General features: G+C 38.2%; 1 pseudogene; it reads left to right on the forward strand.

Moving 5' to 3' along the window:
* LOC116895872 overlaps positions 1-20235 on the forward strand; it is a 64166-nt pseudogene that overhangs the window by 180 nt on the left and 43751 nt on the right.

The raw sequence follows: 20235 nt of genomic DNA on the forward strand, positions 1-20235 counted from the left end.
ATTCAACATAAGCTACCAATAGAGGAGAAGTCTTTCTTCCAGTGAAATCTTTCAGACATTAAGAAGGTGGTTTAAATGACCCATGGAGTTGTTTTTGTTGTTGCTGTTATCAATTTTCTTTCTTTCTCCATTTTATGGTCTGAATAAATGTTGCTCTTGGGCAGATCATGTTTTGGCAGCTCTGAATCACAACTTTCTGGAAGGCTGTATACACACTAATAGAATAGAATTGTCTCAGAGCCATGTCCTTGGAATGGCCACTAATTTTCTTTTCTCGGCTCCCTGCTCATCTGGAGAGACTTGCAGTGAAAGACTGGGAATGAAAATAACAGCAGCATTATTGGCTTCTACTGTGAAAGTTATTCCAGATGACTAATTTTCTCTACAAAGTGCATATATGCATATAATTTGCTTCTTGGGCTATAGTTTTATATGTAGGCTCCAGGAATAACAGATTACTAATGTAATATTTCGAAACTTCATCAACAAAATTTATTGTTATATACTGAAACTCAATATTTCTTATGTAAAATATTTTGTGTGTGTATACAAATATGTGCATGGTAACCGACGATGTATGTGTGTGTGTGTGTATGTGTGAGAGAGTGTGTGTGAGTGTGTGTGTGAGTGTGTGTGTGTGTGTGTGTGTGTGTGTGTGTGTGTGTGTGTGTATGTGTGTGAATGTCAGTGTGTGTGTGTGAGGTGTGTGTGGGTGTGTGTGGTGTGTGTGTGGGAGGGGTGTGTGTGTGTGTGTGGTGTGTATGTGCATATGTATGTGATGTGTGTATATATGTGTGTGGCGTGTGTGTGTGTGTGTGGTGTGTGTGTGTGTGTGTGTGTGTGTGTGTGTGTGTGTGTGTGTGTGTGTGTGTGAGTGTGTGTGTGTGTGGGTGTGTGTGTGTGTGTGTGTGGTGTGTGTGTGTGTGTGTGTGTGTGTGTGTGTGTGGGTGGCTGTACAGGGGGAGGTTGAATGACAAGCACTATGCTGCTCAAGAGCTTGGGAATGTGAATTTGTGGGATAGATTTATCCTAGGCCAAGGAGTGCCAGTGAGACCCAGGGAGTCTATCTTCCTCTACCTGCCCACCTTTGGGGTGACTGGAGCATATCACCATCCCTGGATTTTACTTTATGTAAGTGTTAGAGGTTGAACTCAGTTCCTCATACTTGAGCAGCAAACGTGCTATGAACCTGAGTCTCTTGCTCTCCTATTGTGTGTATACTGGTCCTTTGTTAAACATTTTATATTTTATGATACTTTTGTGAATATATTTTCACATGCACACACACACATATATGCACAATACATATATATAATACATATACACACACATATATATATATAAATATATAAATATATTAGAGTTTCATATTGTAAAAAAAAATGGAAAGAAAGAAAAAAAAGAAAACACCCAAAAAAACTGAACAAGTCAGCACACATGAAGTAGTTGCTGAAACAGACGCCCTGGAACTGTGCAAGTTCTGAGAAAAACAGAGTAAGTTTCTCAGAATTGATTCTTAGACATGATATCCACAATCCAGTCAACAAACACAAAACTGGGCAGCTCAAAAGACATTAAAATGAAGGTCCTTGCACTGCCAAGGAAATAGGGTGTAAAAGGAACCATTGCAATAGAAAAACATTTGTAAGTAGCTTAGTCACATTTTGGTCTCCAAAAGATATGAAGGAGTACTATTTCTTGGTAGTAACAAAAATCAATAACTTGATTGAAAACAAGCAGCAGTATCTCTGAGAAGATGAGTAAGGGAAACAAAGCTGATTAGCAACATTAGTCAGTAATATAAAATCCACATCCTAAGATCACCTTACAGATGGCAGCATTGATCGCAGAAAGAGACAGGAAACAAAGCAATAAAAGATACAACCTGCTGGTAAAACTGGAGGCATTGTTGGTGGAATATCTTCAATGCTACAGCTACAGTATGCGACACTAATGAGGCGTTTCATAACAAATTTAAAATAGGACTTAGATGCGCTGTTCTCACTTCCTGGTATATCTACAGAAAATCTGAAATCAATATATGAAAATACGCTGGCTCTTGCCAGTCATTAGTAATCACAAATAATGATGTATGAAAATATGTCTGCCCATTCAGAGACAGATGGACTAAAAATCTAAATTACCACTCTTTTTTTACTATTTACATTCTCCTACATACAGACAGCCAGTTAAACCAGCACCATTTATTGAAGATGCTTTATTTTTCCACTGTATGTTTTTGGCTTCTTTGTCAAAAATCAAGGTATGTGGGTTTATTTCTGGGTCTTTGATTCTATTCTATTTGTTTTTGACATTTAAATACTTTATTGTGAACATATAGTATTTTGATTATCATGTGCTATGGAGATCTGGTATTGTCTATTTCTCTTTCTATATGATTATTCTTATACAATGAAATCATCTAGTCTTAGAACAAATGAGTCATTTAAAGACTTACTATATCTAATCCATTTATTTATTTATCTAATCCATTGCAAAAATTAATATATAAATTATTAACAAATTATGTATTTCTTTTGTTCATGGAAACATGGGCTAATGAGTCAATTAGAAAAAAAAAAATCCCTAGTGCATAGGTCACTGGAGAGTTTAGGCGGAGAACAGAGGAGCGGAGGTCCTAAGTTCCCAGACATCTCACTCATTTGTCTCATGGTTGATGATGGCTGCTGACTAAAACAGATGCCCAGATTCAGTATGGACCCTGATCATCGTTGCACTGTTGTTCTCCAGTGAAAGCATATTAAGAAAACAGTGATATTTAACAGAAGCCCTGACCACTAATCACTTAGCCTCACAAGTCCCATTTATTTTACAATCTGTTCATCTAAGTAGTCACAAGAGGAAATAGACAGCACATTTTACAAATAGTTTTTTTAATGGTGTTTATGTACATTGTGTATAGAAAGTGTATAAGTATGGGCATGCCAAGCTGAACCCGTTGGAGGTGAGAGAACAATCTGTGGGAGTGGCTGCTCTCCTTAAAAGCACATAGGTCTGATGACTGAACTCAGGTCCAGACTAAGCTTTGTAAAAGGAAATGCCAAAATTATGAACTAACAAGGATAACTCTACAGGAAGGTTTGAAATAATCATATATTCTTTCACAAACAGTAATGATTTTAGGCAAATAAATAAGGTAAACATACATCTTGCAAAGAAAATCATTGGGTGCCAAAAATATGAGGATTTCCCAAATCTATTAAAAGAAAAACCTAAACACCTTACAATATTTCAGATCAATTCTGTCCAGTAAACTTCCTACGAGGAGGGAAATATTTCATTTTATATTCCCTAAAGGTGATCTATAGCCATCCTTAGCTGAGGACTTGTGTTTGTCCAGAATAATTGAAAGGTCAACTTTTAAACATTATCTAATTGTAGTGCATTTGTACTTAATGGGCAGTCATTGCGCGGTGTTGGGGTGGTTGTAGTAGTTGTTGCTGTTCATGTGGGATGAGGACAGTATTAAACAATGCTCACACACACGTAAGATTCAATTAATGGAGACTTCGAACTAATTTGTGAGGTGCACAGAAAGATTATATACCCACAATCTGAATACGTTCCTGCATGCATGTGTGCTTGTTTATAAACATGTATTTGCAGGTTCCTCCTCCCTGCATTCCCTCCCTTCCCTCCCTCCCTCCCTCCCTCCCCCCCCACCTCTCTCCTCTGTACTTCATTTTAGAGTCAGAGTCTCTCATTGAAGCAGGTGTTTGCTATTGTTAGACTGGCTGGCTAACAAGCATCCAGAATCCACTGGTCTACACTTTCATGTTGGTGTAGAAAAAACAAACAGATGCACAATTAAATGTGTGTGCTGAAATCCAAACCCTGATGCTCATGATTATTTAACAAAGATTTTACCTACTGATCCATTTCCCCGGCTTTGAAAGTACATTTTTTATTTCATTGAAGTTTCTCTACTAATGTAATTGGTTTTTATTTTGTACTGTATTTTTATTTATTTATTGGTTATTTTGTTTATTTACATTTCAAATGTTATTCCCTTTCCCAATTTCCCCTGAAAATCCCCATTTCACCCTCTCTCCATCTACCTCTATGAAGGTAGGTGCCCACCCACTCACCCACTCCCGCCCTAACATTTTCTAGCTGGAGCATCAATCCTTCACAGGACCAAGGGCTTCCCCTCCTGTTGATAACAGACAAAGTCATCTTCTGCTACATATGCAGCTGGAGCCAGAGGTCCCTCCATGTGTATTATTTTGTGGGTGGTTTAGTCTCTGGGAGTTTTGGGGTGGGGGGGCGGTTGGTTGATATTGTTCTTCCTATGAGGTTGCAATCTGCTTCAGTTCCTTCAGTCCTTCCCCTAACCCATGCTCAGTCCAATGGTTGGCTGCAAGGATGCACATCTGTAGTATCTATAAGGCTCTGCCAGAGCCTCTCAGGAGACATCCATATCAGGCTCCTGTCAGTAAGCACTTCTAGGCATCAGAAAGTAACTGGGTTTGGAGGCTGCATATGGAATGGATTCCCAGTTGGGCAGTCTTTGAATGGTCTTTCCTTAAGTCTGTGCTCCACTCTTTGCCCCTGTATTTCCTTTAGACAGGAGCAAAACAGGGTTAAAATTCTGTGAAGGATTGGTGGCCCCATCCCTCAATCAGGGGCTGTGGCTAACCTCTGAACATGGTCTCTTCAGGTTCTCTCTCCCCTTTGTTGTGTATTTCAGCTTACGTCATCCCCATCTGGTCCTGGAACCCTCTTCCTTTTCTGGCATCTGGGACATTCTGCCCCTAGCTCTTCATCTCCCATTGCTACACAAAGGTCAATTTCCTGACCCTCTATATATCTCCCCATCTCCTCCCACACCTGATGATGTCCCTTTTTTCCCTATCCCCCCTCCTCTCTTCCTCCCAATTTCCTCCCACCCTTTATCTCCCATGATTATTTTGTTCCCCCATATATGTAGGACTGAAGCATCCACACTTTGGTTTTCCTTCTTCTTAGTCTTAATATGATCTGTAAGTTATATCATGGGTATTCTGAGATTTTTTTCCTAATATACACTTATTAGTGAGTACATAACATGTGTATTCTTTTGTGACTGTGTTACCTCACTTAGGATGATATTTTCTTGTTCCATCCATTTGCCTAAGAATTTCATGAAGTTGCTACTTTTAATGGCTGAGTAGTACTTCATGGTGTAAATGTACCATATTTTCTGTATCCATTCCTCTTTTGAGAGACATCTGGGTTTTTTTCCAGTTTCTGGCTATTATAATTGAGGCTGGTATGAACATAGTGGAGCATGTTCCTTGTTTTTATTTTGTTGTTGTTGTTTTTAGATTTTTTTATATTATGTATTAACATTTCAAATGTTATCCTCTACCCTCCCTCTCCCTTACCCCTGCTACCACTCCCACCCACCCACTCCCAACTCTGGCATTACCCTCCACTGTGAAAATGAGCCTTCACAGGACAAAGGGCTTTTCCTCCTATAGACAATGCCATTCTTTGCTACATGTGCAGCTGGGCCCATGGGTCCCTCCATGTGAACTCTTTGGTTGGTGATTTAGTCCCTGGGCGTTATGGGGATTCTAGTTGATTGATATTGTTGTTTATCCTATGGAGTTGCAAATTCCTTCAGCTCCTTCAAGCATTCTCTAACTCCTTGATTGGGGTCCCCATGCTCAGTCCAATTACCAGTAAGGCTCTGGCAGTGTCTCAGGAGACATCCATATCAGGCTCCTGTCAGCAAGTATTACTTGGCATCAGCAATAGTGACTGGGATTGGTGGCTCCATATGGGATGGATCACCAGGTGGCACAATCTCTGGATGGCCTTTCTTTCAGTCTCTGCTCCAGTCTTTGTCCTGATATTTCCTCCCATAAGTATTTAGTTCACCCTTCTAAGAAGAACTGAAGCTGCCATATTTTGATCTTCCTCGTCTTGAGCTTGATATGCTCTGTGAATTGTTCCTTGAGTATTCCGAGCTTTGGGGCTAATATCCACTTATCAGTGAGTTCATACCATTTGTGTTCTTTTGTGACTGGGTTACCTCACTCAGGATGATATTTTCTAGTTCCCTCCATTTGCCTAAGAATTTCATGAAGTAATTGTTTTTAATAGCTGAGTAGTACTCCATTGTGTAAATGTACCACATTTTCTGTATCCATTCCTGTGTTGAAGGAAATCTAGGTTCTCTTCAGCTTCTGGCTATTCTAAATAAGGCTGCTATGAACATAGTGGAGTATGTGTCTTTGTTATACGTTGGAGAATCTTTTGGGTATATGCCAAGGAGTGGTATAGCTGGGTTGTCAAGTAGTACTATGTCCAATTTTCTGAGGAACCTCCAGACTGATTTCCAGAGTGGTTGTACCAGGTTGCAATCCCACCAACAATGGAGGAGTGTTCCTCTTTCTCCACATTCTTGCCAGTATCTGCTGTCATACAAGTTTTTTATCTTAGCCATTCTAACTGGTGTGGGGTGGAATCTCAGGGTCATTTTGATTTCCATTTCCCTGATGACTAGGGAGGTTTTACATTTTCTTAGTGCTTCTCAGCCATGGGATATTTCTCAGTTGAAAATTCTGTTTTCCTCTCTATTTTTTTTCTTTTATTTAATTTTTTAAATTTTCATTTAATCTTTTCATTTTACATCCAGATTTTATTCCTCTTCTGGTCCACGATCTGACTGTTCTTCATCCTATAACTCTTTCACAAACCCTTGTCTCCACTAAGATGTTCCGCATTCCCCCACTCCCCACCTCACCAGACCTCTAAGCTCCCTGGGACTCCAGTCTCTTGTGGGTGAGGAGCATCTTCTCTTTCTGAACATAGACCTGGCAGTCCTATACTGTATATGTGTTGGGGGCCTCATATCAGCTGGTGTATGTTGCCTTCTTGGTAGTCCAGTGCCTGAGAGATTTCGGGGGTCCAGGTTACTTGAGACTGCTGGTCTTACTTTAGAGTCGTCCTCCTCCTCAGCTTCTTCCAACTCTTCCCTAATTCAACCACAGAAGTCACTAGTTTCTGTTCACTGGTTGGGTGCAAATATCTGCATCTGACTCTTTCAGCTGCTTGTTGGGTCTTTCAGAGGGCAGTCATGGTAGTTCTCTTTTGGTGAAAGCTCCATAGCCTCAGTAACAGTATCAGGCCTTGCAGCCTCGCCTTGAGCTCGATCCCACTTTGGGCCTGTCATTGGACCTACTTTTCCTCAGTCTTCTCTCCATTTTTATCCCCTCATTTATTTCAGACAGGAAGAATTATGAGTTGGAATTTTGACTGTGGATGTCAACCCCAGCCCTCACTCAGTGCCCTGCCTTTTATCTGGAGGTAGGCTCTACAAGTTCCCTCTCTCCATTGTAGAGCATTTCATCTGAGGTCCCTCCATTTGAGTCCTGAGTCCTTCTACCTCCCTGGTTGCCTCTTTCCATTCTTTTTGCTGGACCAAAGGGTTCAGTTCTTTCCCCCCAACCCAATTCCAGATCATGTTACTCTCTTCCTCCCCCATCCCCACCCCGGGTCCCCTTTCCCTCCCAAGTTCTTCATTCACTGCCCTCTTGTGATTGTTTTCTTATCCTTCCCAAGTTGGACTAAGGCATCCTAACTAGGGTACTTCAGCTTGTTGACCTTTTAGAGTTCTGTGGACTATATCTTGGGTACTCTGTACTTTTCTTTGGCTAATATCTATTGTTTAGTGAGTACATAACATGCATGTCCTTTTGGGTTGAGTTACTTCACTCAGGATGATATTTTATAGTTCCATCCATTTGCTTGCAAAACTTAGGATGTCCTTGTTCTTAATAGCTGAGTAGTATTCCATTGAGTAATGAACCACATTTTGTGTATCCATTTGTGTGTGTGTGTGTGTGTGTGTGTGTGTGTGTGTGTGTGTGTGTGTGTGTGTGTGGCTTTATTTCTGGGTCTTCAATTCTATTTCATTAATCAACATGTCTCTTTACCAATACCATAGAGTTTTTATCACTGTTGCTGTGTAGTATAGCTTGAGGTTAGTGATGGTGATTCTCCCAACTGTTCTTTTATTGTTAAGAATTGTTTTTGCTATTCTGGGTGTTTTTAACTTTCTAGATAAATTTGAGAATTGCTTTTTTCATGTCTTTGAAGAATTGTCTTGGTATTTTGATGGGGATTGCATTGAATCTGTATACTGCCTTTGGGCAGATGGCCATTTTTACTATGTTAATTCTGTCAATCCATGAGCATGAGCCATCTCTCCATTTTCTGAGATTTTTGAGATCTTTTTTGAGAGACTTTTAATCATTGTCATATATATCTTTCACTTGTTTGGTTAAAGTTACCCCAAGACATTTTGTATTATTTGCAGCTATTATGAAGGGAGTTGTTTCACTAATTTCCTTATCAGCCTGATTATCATTTTGATAAAGTAAGGCTATTGATTGGTTTGAGTTAATCTTGTATGCAGCCACTTTGCTGAAGTTGTTTATCAGCTCCACAAGTTCTCTGGTAGAATTTTTGTGGTTGCTTATACATACTATCATGTAATTTGCAAATAGTGATATTTTGACTTCCTCTTTTCCTATTTGTATCCCTCGACCTCCTTTTGTTGTCTAATTGCTCTGGATAGGACTTTGAGGACTATACTGAATAGGTAGGGAGAGAGTAGGTAGCCTTGTCTGGTCCCTGATTTTAGTAGTATTGCTTCAATTATGTCTCCATTTAATTTGATATTGGCTGTTGATGATCATGTGATTTTTTTCTTTGCGTCTATCTATATTGTCGACTGTGTTAGTGGATTTTCATATATTGAATCAACCTTATATCCCTGGGATGAAGTTTTTGTGATCATGGTGAATGATGGTTTTGATGTGTTCTTGGATTCAGTTTGCAAGAATAGTATTGACTATTTTTGCATTGATATTCATAAGCAAGATTGCTCTGAAGTTCTCTTTTCCTGTTGGGTTCTTCTGTGCTTTAGGCATCAGAGTAATTCTGGCTTCATAGAATGAATTAGGTAGTGTTCCTTCTGTTTCTACTTTATAGAATAATTTGAGGAATATTGATATCAGGTCTTCTTTGAAGGTCTGATAGAATTCTGGACTAAATCCATCTGGTTCTGGGCTTTTCTGTTGGGAGATTTTAATGATTTCTATTTCTTTATGGGACATGGGCCTGTTTAGATAGTTTACCTCCTCTTGATTAACTTTGGTATGTGCTGTCTAGAAAACCATACATTTCATCTAGATTTTCCAGTTTTGGTGATTATAGGCTTTTGTGGTAGGATCTGCTGATTTTTTTTTCAATTTCCTCCATTTCTGTTGTTATGTCTTTCTTTTCATTTCTTGTTCTGTTAATTTGGATATTGCCTCTGGGCCCTTTAGTTAGTTTGGCTATCTTTTTTGTTGGTTCTCACAAAGAACCAGTTTTGTTTTGTTTTTATTCTTTATATTGTTCTTTTTGTTTCTATTTGGTTTGTTTAGGACCTGAGTTTGACTATTTCCTGCAGTCTACTCCTCTTGAGTGTATTTGCTTCTTTTTGTTCTAGAGCTCTCTGGTGTGCTGTTAAGTTGCTAGTGTAGGACCTCTCCTGTTTCTTTACCAGGGCACTTAGTGCTATGAGTTTTCCTCTTAGCACTGCTTTCATTGTTTCCCATGAGTTCAGATATGTTGAAAGATATTAAAAACAATTGACTTTTGGTTTCTGATATGTTTATTTTAGTAGGTGGCTTTATGTTCTTGTGGTTCTCTCCTTTTGGCTTCGTTGTGAGATGGTTAATATCTTGTCTTTATATTGGAACTTTCCTTCTAGGATCCTCTGCAGGGCAGGATTGGTAGATAGATCTTTTTGAGTTTGATTTTGTCCTGGAATATTTTGGTTTCTCCATTATGTTGATTCAGAGTTTTGCTGGGTATAGTAATGGCCTTACTTACTTATTTACTTACTTAGCTGGCATTTGTGATCTCTTAGAGTCTCCATGACCTCTGACCAGGTTCTTCTGGCTTTTTGTATCTCTGTTGAGAAGTCTGGTGTAATTCTGATACCTCTACCTTGTATGTTACTTGGCCCTTTTCCTTTACAACTTTTGATATTCATTCTTTCTTTCTTTCTTCCTCCCTTTCTTTCTTTCTTTCTCTTTCTTCCTTCCTTCCTTCCTTCCTTTCTTTCTTTCTTTCTTTCTTTCTTTCTTTCTTTCTTTCTTTCTTTCTTCTGTCTGTCCTTCCTTCCTTTTCTTTCTTTCTTTCTTTCTTTCTTTCTTTCTTTCTGTCCCTTCCCTTCCCTTCCCTTCCTTCCTTCCTTCCTTCCTTCCTTCCTTCCTTCCTTCCTTCCTTTATTCTTAGCAGTTAGTGTTTTAATTATTATGTGATGAGAGGATTTTCTTTTCTGGTCTAATCTATGTGGTGTTCTATAGACTTCTTATACCTTTATGGCCATCTCTTTTTTTAGGTTGAGATTCTTCTATGATTTTGGTGAAGAAGTTTTCAGGTCCTTTGATCTGTGAATCTTCATTCTCCTCTATTCCAATTATTCTTAGATTTGGCCTTTTCATTGTGTCCTGAATTTCCTGGATGCTTTGAATCTTCTTTGACAGTTGTGTCAATCTTTTATTAGGTATCTTCCACACCTGAGATTCCTCTTCTGCCCCTTGGATCCCATAGGTGATGTTTACATCTGTAATTCTTGACCTCTTTCCGAGGTTTTCTATCTCCTGGTTTGCCTCCAATTGTGTTTTCTTTATTGGTTCTACTTCCACCTTTAGGTCTTGGACTGCTTTATTCCACTCCTCCTTGTATTTGATTGTGTTTTTCTGTATTTCTTTACGGGATTTATTTGTTTCCTCTTTAAGGGCTTCTACCTGTTTACCTGTGTTTTCCTGTATTTCTTTCAGTGAGTTATTTATATCATACTTAAAAGACTCTATTATCATAATGAGATAGGATTTCTCTAGAGTCTAATTTCTTGAGTTCTTTGTATATTTTGGATATTAGCTCTCTACTGGTGTAGGGTTAGTAAAGATCTTTTCCCAATCTGTGGGATGCCCTTTGGTCCTATTGAGTGTCCTTTGCCTTACAGAAGCTTTACAATTGTATGATGTCCCATTCATTGGCTGTTGATCTTAAAGCACAAGCCATTGGTGGTGTTCTGTTCAGGAAATTTTCCCTTGTGCCTATTTTTTCCAGGCTCATCCCCACTTTCTCTTCTATTAGTTTCAGTGTATCTGTTGGAAGTCATTGATTGACTTGGACTTGAGCTTGTACAAGGAGATAAAGGATAAATTTGCATTCTTCTGCATGCACACTGTCAGTTGAACCAGCACCATTGGTTGAAAAGGCTGTCTTTTTTCCACTGGATGATCTTACCTTGTTTGTCAAAGATCAAATGACTATAGGTGTGTGAGTTCATTTCAGGATCTTCAATTCTGTTCCACTGATCTAGTTGCCTGTCTCTGTACAATACCATACAGTTTTTATCACTATTGCTCTGTAATACAGCTGGAGGTTATGAATGGTGATTCGCCTAGTTATTTTATTGTTGAGAACAGTTTTGTCTATCCTGTTTTTTTGTTTTGTTTTGTTTTGTTATTCCTAACGAATTTGAAAATTGCTCTTTCTAACTATATAAAAATCTGATTTGGAATTTTGATGGGGATTGCATTGAATCTGTAGATTGGTAAGATGGCCAATTTTACTATATTAATCCTGCCAGTCCATGAGCATGGGAGATCTTTCTATCTTCTTCTATTTCTTTCTTCAGGGATTTGAAGTTCTTGTCATAAAGAGATTTTACTTGCTTGGCTAGAGTCACACAAAAATATTTTATATTATTTGCGACTATTATGAAAGTTGTTGTTTCCCTTATTTCTTTCTTAGCCCTTTTATCCTTTGAATAGAGTAGGGCTGCTGATTTGTTAAGAGTCAATTTTATATCCAGCTACATTGCTAAAATTGTTTATCTGCTGTAGGAGCTCTCTAGTAGAATTTTTGGAGTCATTTATTTATACTATCATATCATCTGCAAATATTGATGTCTTGACTTCCTTCCTCCCAATTCATGTCCTTTGATCTCCATTTGATATCTAATTGTTCTGGCTAGAACTTGTAGTACTATATTGAATAGGAAGGGAGAGAATAGGCAGCCATGTCTTGTCCCTGATTTTAATGAGATTGCTTTGAGATTCTCTCCAATTAGTTTGATGTTGCCTTTTGTTTTGCTGTATATTGCTTGTATTATATTTAGTTATGAAGGTTGAATTCTTGATCTCACAAATACTTTTAACATGAATGTGTGTTTTATTTTTCAAAGGTATTTCAGCTTCTACTGAGATGATCATATGGTTTTTTCTTTGACTTTGTTTTTATAGTGGATTACATTGATGGATTTTCGTACACTGAACCATCCCAACATTCTTGGGATAAGCCTACTTGAATATGGTGGATGACTGTTTCGATGTGTTTTTGGATTTGGTTTGTAAAAATATCACTGAGTATTTTTGCATCAATACTCATAATGGAAATTGGTCTGTAGATTTATTTTTTGGTTGGGTCTTTTTGTTGTTTAAGTATCAGTATAACTGTCACAATATAGAAAGAATTGAGTAGTGTTACTTCTGTTTTTTATTTTATGGAATAGTTTGAGACGTTTTGGAATTGGACCTTTGAAAGTCTGAAAGAATTCTGAACTAAAACCACGTGGTCCTGAACGTTTTTGGTTAGGCAATATTTGATGACTGCTTCTATTTCTTTAGGAGATATGGAACTGTTTAGATAGTTTATCTGATCCTGATTAAATTGGTACCTGGTATCTGTCTAGAAAATCATCCATTTCATTCAGGTTTTCACAGTTTTGTTGAATGTAGTCTTTTGTAGTAGGATCTGATTATTTTTGAATTGCCTCAATTTCTGTTATGTCTCTCTTTCCTTCATGATTTTGTTAATTAGTATACTGTCTCTGTGCCCTCTGGTTAGTTGCCTAAGGGTTTATCTATCTTGTTGATTTCTCAAAGAACTAGTTCCTAGTTTGTTGATTCTTTGTATAGTTCTGTTTATACTTGGTGACTTCAACCCTGAGTTTGATTGTTTTTCTTGCCATCTAATCTCCTTGGTGAATTTGCTTCTTTTTGTTTTAGAGCTTTTAGGTGTGCTATCAAGCTGCTAATGTATGCTCTATCCAATTTCTTTATGGAGGCACTCATAGCTATGAGTTTTCCTCTTATCACTTCTTTAATTGTATCCCATAAGTTTGGATATGTTGGGCTTTCATTTTCCTTGAATTCTAAAAAGTCTTTTATTTCTTTATTTCTTCTCTGAGTTTTCCTTGAGTAGATAATTGTTTAGCTTCCACATGTATGTGGGCTTTCTGTTTTTCTTTGTTTGTTATTGAACACCAGCCTGTGCTCGTGGTGGTCTAATAAAATATATGGGATTAATTCACTGTTCTTGTATCTGTGAAGGTTTGCTTTTTGTCTTGAGTATATGGTCAATTTTTGAGAAGGTACCATGTAGTATTGAGAAGTTATATTCTTTTGTTTTAGGGTGAAATGCTCCATGATGTTTGTTAAATCCATTTGGTTCATTGATATTGTTGTTCATTTGGCTCATAATTTCTTTTAGTTTCACTATGTCTCTGTTTATTATCTGTTTACATGATCTGTCCATTGGTGTGAGAGAGATGTTGAATCTCCTACTATTACTGTGTGAGAGTCTATCTGTGCTTTGATCTTCAGTAATATTTCTTTGACAAATGTGGGTACACTTGCATTTGGGGCATAGATGTTCAGAACTGAGAGTTTATTTTGGTTGATTTTTCCTTTGATGAGTATGTAGTTTCTTTCTCTTTTTGAACAACTTTGGTTTAAAAGTCTATTTTGTTGGATATTCAAATGGCTAATCCAGCATTTTTCTTAGGATCATTTGCTTGGAAAAAAATTTTCCCATCCTTTTACTTTGAGGTAATATGTGTCTTTGTCACAGAAGTGTGTTTCCTGTCTGCAGAAAAATGCTGGGTCTTGTTTATATAACCAGTCTGTGCACCTATGTTATTGGGGACATGTCCATTGATGGTGAGAGATATTAGAGACCAATGATAGTTGTTTCCTGTTATTTTTGTTGTTAGAGGTAAAATTATGTTTCTCTTCCTTTGGGTTTGTTTTGAAAGATTAATTTTTTGCTTTTTCTTCAGTGTAGTTTCCCTCCTTGTTTTGTACTTTTCCTTATATTTTCATCCGTAGGGCTGGATTAGAAGAAAGATGTTGCTTAAATTTGGTTTAGTCTTGGAATATGTTGGTTTCTCCATCTATGGTAATTGTGAGTTTTGCTGGGTATAGTAGCCTGGGTTGGCATTTTTGTTCTCTTAGGGTCTATATGACACCTACTGAAGATCTTCTGTAATTCTGATGTCTGCCTTTATATTTTACTTGACTTTTACTACTTTCAATATTCTTTGTTCTGTGCATTTTGGTGTTTTAATTACTATGTGACAAGTAGATTTTCTATTCTGGCCCACTCCATTTGATTTTCTGCATGCTGCTTGTATGTTTATGAGCATTTCTTTCTTTAGTTAGGACAATTTTCTTCTATAACATTGTTGAAGATATAACCAGTCTGTGCACCTATGTCTGCTGGCCCTTTGAGTTGGGAATCGTCTCTCCCTCTATCCCTATTATTCTCAGGTTCTATGTTCTTTTCATTATATCCTGGATTTCATGAAGGTTTTGAGATAAGAGCTTTTTGCTTTTTGTATTTTCTCTGACTGTTGTGCTGATGTCTTCTATGGTATATTCTCCTGCTGAGATTCTTTTATCTCTTGGATTCTACTGGTGATGCTTGCATTTGTGACTCCTGTTCTCTTTCCTAGGTTTTCTATTTCCAAAGCTGTCTCCCTTTGTGTTTTCTTTCCATTTTTAGGTTCTGGGTGGTTTTGTTCAATTCATTCACCTGTTTGATTGTGTTCTCCTGTATTCCTTCAAGGGATTTTTTTATGTATTCCTTAAAATCTTCTATTATCATCATGAAATGAGAATTTAGATCTGAATCTTACTTTATAGGTATGTTGGGCTATATAGGACTCGTGGGAGAACTGGGTTCTGATGTTGCCAAATCAAATTGGTTTCTGTTGCTTATGTTCTTATGCTTGCCTGTTGCCTTATCTGGCTTCCCTGTCTTTGTCTGGACCCTGTCCTTCCAGGAAGCCTGTAATCCTGTTATCCAGGATGTGTCAGAGTACCTGGGGAGTTGAGCTGCAACTCGGTGTGTGCTTTCTACATTTGCATTGGTGTGTGGGCTTTCTAGATCTGCATCCAGAGTCAAGGCTCTACTCCTGGCACAGATGGGTCTCATGGCTGAGCAGGGGATCTACATTCCAGGATTGCAGGTTTCCAGGTACCCCGGGTATGGGGGCAGGTTTGGGGGATCTCACCTGTGATCCTGGGTGTGTCTGAATACCTGGGGGAGTCGAACTGCAATTCTTACATTGTATTTTTTTTTTTAGCAGTTGGGGACTGAACCCAGGGCCTTGTGCTTGCTAGGCAAGTGCTCTACCACTGAGTTAAATCCCCAACCCCCCTTACATTGTATTTTTAAGAGAGCTGGTTTTAATTGACATTTTAAAGAACTTTTAATTAAACATTTAAAAATTAAAAATATCAAAATATAAAATTAAATCATTTTACTTCTTCCCTTTCCTTCCTTGTATCCCTCTTATATATTTATCTCCCCTAGAAATCAGTTTGTTATATATATATATATATATATATATATATATGTGTGTGTGTGTGTGTGTGTATGTACATACATCTATACATGCATACATATATACATACATATATGTATCTATATATAATGTGTATGCATAATTGTACCTTACCCAAATACCAATTTAACAACAAAAACTGTGTTGAGGTTGTGCCCTGTTTGGGAGACTCTCCTCATTTTGTAGATGGAAAACATGGTAATTGAAAGGGAGCGAATGTGGCTTCTGTTACTATTACTGTCACTAATTACTATAAGTTGGTATATTTCTTAGGAAAATTAACAGAGATGCAGACCAAAACAAAGAATGAAATAAAAAGTCCATTCCCCATTGCTGAAAATGCTGGTTCTGGTCCAGAGGAAAGAACTCTACCTTTACAGACTGCAGTGAAGCTCCTGGGCTATTCCTGGGCTATTCCCTGGACTATTCTTCCTAAACCAAGAGAGCAAGAGATATGCTGCCATCCCAGACATTGCTTGCACTTAGAAAATATCTAACCCTTTCTTCTTTGTACCCTTTTAACAGCATTTTTCCATAATTCCTCAAACTGGCTCCAAAGGTTTGCATAGGCTGACTCACATGCTTGTGTTTAGATAGTTAGAGGCAAGGGAAATTAAATTAACATGCTTGGCTTAGTCTAATCAACCTTTGTCCCCAGCGGCTGGGAAAGGATCATAATTAACATGGCCACCCAAAATGTGAACAGAATGTGGATTTTGTTAGCAAATACGTGGGAAGAAAGTCATCCCACAGAACAGAAATGGGCCCCTCAAATTTCAGTGCTCTCTAATCACTGGGGATCTTCTAAAACTCAAGTTATGGTTTCATTATGCAGGGCATGCTGGTACTGTTAATGTGTGGGACACATGAAAATAGAGAAGGAAGAAAATGCTAACTAAAGTATCTCAGATATTAATCTCATTTTTATTGTTTGCTTGTTTTATTGATGATATTTTTCAAAATATCAGGAATACTGATGATAATATAGTATATGGAAATTCTATTTCTAAGTGCTAAGGATATGGCTGGCTGGTCAGTAAAATACTTCTTTTGCAAGCATGCAAATCTGAGTCTAACATCTAGAACCACATATAAATGCCAGGTCCTGTGCTGTGTGTCTAGAAATGCTGTCACTGGAGAAGAAGAGTCAGACCATGGGATCACCAGCCAGCCAACTTAGCTACATCTAGAAGGTGCAGGGAAAGAGAAAGACGTATTTTCAAAAATAAGGCTTGTTGGATTATACTTGCATAGGACTGTTGGTGTTTTTTTTTTGTTTGTTTGTTTGTTTGTTTGTTTTTTTCTTCCTTTGGAAGCTGCAAGGAACCTTCTGATAAAATGAAAGCCAGTCTTCAGAGATGAGGCAGTTAGGTCATATTCAGGTTAGGGGCCCTGTACTCCACATCTGAAGGTTATGGTGTTTCCAGCCAGCGCTAAAAATGTATTTTCCATCTCCAGAAGACAGCCAACGGTGGCAGGAAAACTTTATATTATTTTGGGAGTTTCTTGAACAACCTTGACCAGCAACTTGAAAGAGGGTTTCTAATGCCTAAAGTTTTTTTTAGATAGTCTTTGGCTCTTGGTCCTTCCCTTTCTTAAAACCCTGACATACATCTCTACTTGCTCTCTTTTGAATTCATATCCTCCTTCTTATATTCACTGTTGACCATAGCACCACCACACACAACACACACACACACACACACAAACACACACACACACACACACACGAGACACACTTACAGGTAAGTAAGTAATTATATTACTTATAACTATATTATAATTTTAAGTAATAAAACGAATGATTTAAAAATAATCAAGGTGAACCACATCTTTGTAACAATGCTTGATTGGCTTTTATATGTACATGTATGTATGTTCACCTAAAACACACAAACCCAACATAAACTTATGTGACCACAGAGAGAGAGAAAAAAATAGATGATTTTGCAGCCCTATTTAAAGCAGACACACAATTCTAAAACACACTTACAAATATAGTATAACATTTTATTACTAAATATAACATACTCTTTTTTCTTTTATTTTATTGTATATTTTCTTTTTTAACCTTTCAAATGTTATGCCCGTTCCGGTTTCACCTCTGGGAACTCCCTATCCTATCCCCCCTCTACTTGCTTCTATAAGGGCACTCTCCCACCATGTTCCTATTCCCTCCCTCCTGCTTCCCTGTCCTGTAATCCCATACCCTGGGGCATCCAGCCTTCACAGGACCAAGGGCCTCCCCTTCCATTGATGCCCAACAAAGCCATCCTCTGCTACACATGCAGCTGGAGCCATGGGTTGCTCCAGACATGTATACAGGTTCATAAACTTCACTTTCCAAAGGACAATGTAACAATGTATGATCAGTAGTATAATATGTGAGTAATATTAACTTATGAACCTTGACACAAAGTACTTTTATTGTACATCCTAATAAGCCAAATTTACTTTGCTATTTTTGTTTATTATGAATTTTGTAGAAATTATATATTTTAATCAATTAATCTTCAAACACTCAAACATATGCTGAGCTTTCCATCTTACTAACTTCAAAAACTGACTTGTATATAAATTGTTTTTCTTAAGGAATAAAGTAATTGTTTAACGACTGTGAAATGTGACCGAAATATTTGCAGTGCCTTATTAAAACTGTTTTAAATGAATATAAACACAGATGTTAGTTTTCATTTTTGAAACATGACAGTAGATCTATTTACTTATAAAGACACCACCCACGAGATAACAAAAGATATTTTGTTTCAGTCCCCACAAACCCTAACATTAGAACACTGTACCATCCTTGCAAAGTCCAGATTTAGTACCTAAAGGCAGTCTTTTCAAGTTCAACATTTCCCTAGAGACTATCTCACATGCCTGCTTCATCTCCCTCTGCTGGTCCTTTTCAGAACTGACAGGCTTGGATGTTTTTAATCTTGTTCTTTTTTTTAATCTTTATTAACTTAAGTATTTCTTACTTACATTTCGATTGTTAGTCCCCTTCCCGGTTTCCAGGCCAACATCCCCCTAACCCTTCCCTCTCCCCTTCTATATGGGCTTCCCCTCCCCATCCCCCCCATTGCCCCCCCCCAACAATCACTTTCACTGGGGTTCAGCCTTCCTTGGGACAAGGGCTTCCCCTTCCTGGTGCTCTTACTAGGATATTCATTGCTACCTATGAGGTCAGAGCCCAGGATCAGTCATGTATAGTCTTTAGGTAGTGGCTTAGTCCTGGAAGCTCTGGTTGGTTGGCATTGTTGTTCATAAGGGGTCTCAAGCCCCTTCAAGCTCTTCAGTTCTTTTCTGATTCCTTCAACGGGGTCCCGTTCTCAGTTTCAGTTTTTGCTGCTGGCATTCACCCTATGTATTTTGCTGTATTCTGGCTGTGTCTCTCAGGAGAGACTACATCCAGTTCCTGTCGGCCTGCACTTCTTTGCTTCATCCATCTTATCTAGTTTAGTGGATGTATATGTATGGGCCACATGTGGGGCAGGCTCTGAATGGGTGTTCCTTCTGCCTCTGTTCTAAACTTTGCCTCCCAATTCCCTGCCAAGGGTATTCTTGTTCCCCTTTTAAAGAAGGAGTGAAGTATTCGCATTTTGGTCATCCTTCTTGAGTTTCATGTGTTCTGTGCATCTAGGGTAATTCAAGCATTTGGGCTAATAGCCACTTATCAATGAATGCATACCATGTGTGTTTTTCTGTTTTCGGGTTACCTCACTCAGGATGATATTTTCCAATTCCCTCCATTTGCCTATGAATTTCATAAAGTCATTGTTTTTGATAGCTGAGTAATATTCCATTGTGTGGATGTACCACATTTTCTGTATCCATTCCTCTGTTGAAGGGCATCTTGGTTCTTTCCAGCTTCTGGCTATTATAAATAAGGCTGCTATGAACATAGTGGAGCACGTGTCTTTTTTATATGTTGGGGCTTCTTTTGGGTATATGCCCAAGAGAGGTTTAGCTGGGTCCTCAGGTAGTTCAATGTCCAATTTTCTGAGGAACCTCCAGACTGATTTCCAGAATGGTTGTACCAGTCTGCAATCCCACCAATAATGGAGGAGTGTTCCTCTTTCTCCACATCCTCGCCAGCATTTGCTGTCACCTGTTTTTGATCTTAGCCATTCTTACTGGTGTGAGGTGAAATCTCAGGGTTGTTTTGATTTGCATTTCCCTTATGACTAAAGATGTTGAACATTTCTTTAGGTGTTTCTCAGCCATTAGGCATTCCTCAGCTGTGAATTCTTTGTTTAGCTCTGAACCCCATTTTTTAATAGGGTTATTTGTCTCCCTGTGGTCTAACTTCTTGAGTTCTTTGTATATTTTGGATATAAGGCCTCTATCTGTTGTAAGATTGGTAAAGATCTTTTCCCAATCTGTTGGTTGTCATTTTGTCCTAATCACAGTGTCCTTTGCCTTACAGAAACTTTGCAGTTTTATGAGATCCCATTTGTCGATTCTTGATCTTAGAGCATAAGCCATTGGTGTTTTGTTCAGGAAATTTTCTCCAGTGCCCAAAT

Source organism: Rattus rattus, chromosome 3 (assembly GCF_011064425.1).
Source record: "Rattus rattus isolate New Zealand chromosome 3, Rrattus_CSIRO_v1, whole genome shotgun sequence".
Classification (NCBI taxonomy): domain Eukaryota; kingdom Metazoa; phylum Chordata; class Mammalia; order Rodentia; family Muridae; genus Rattus; species Rattus rattus.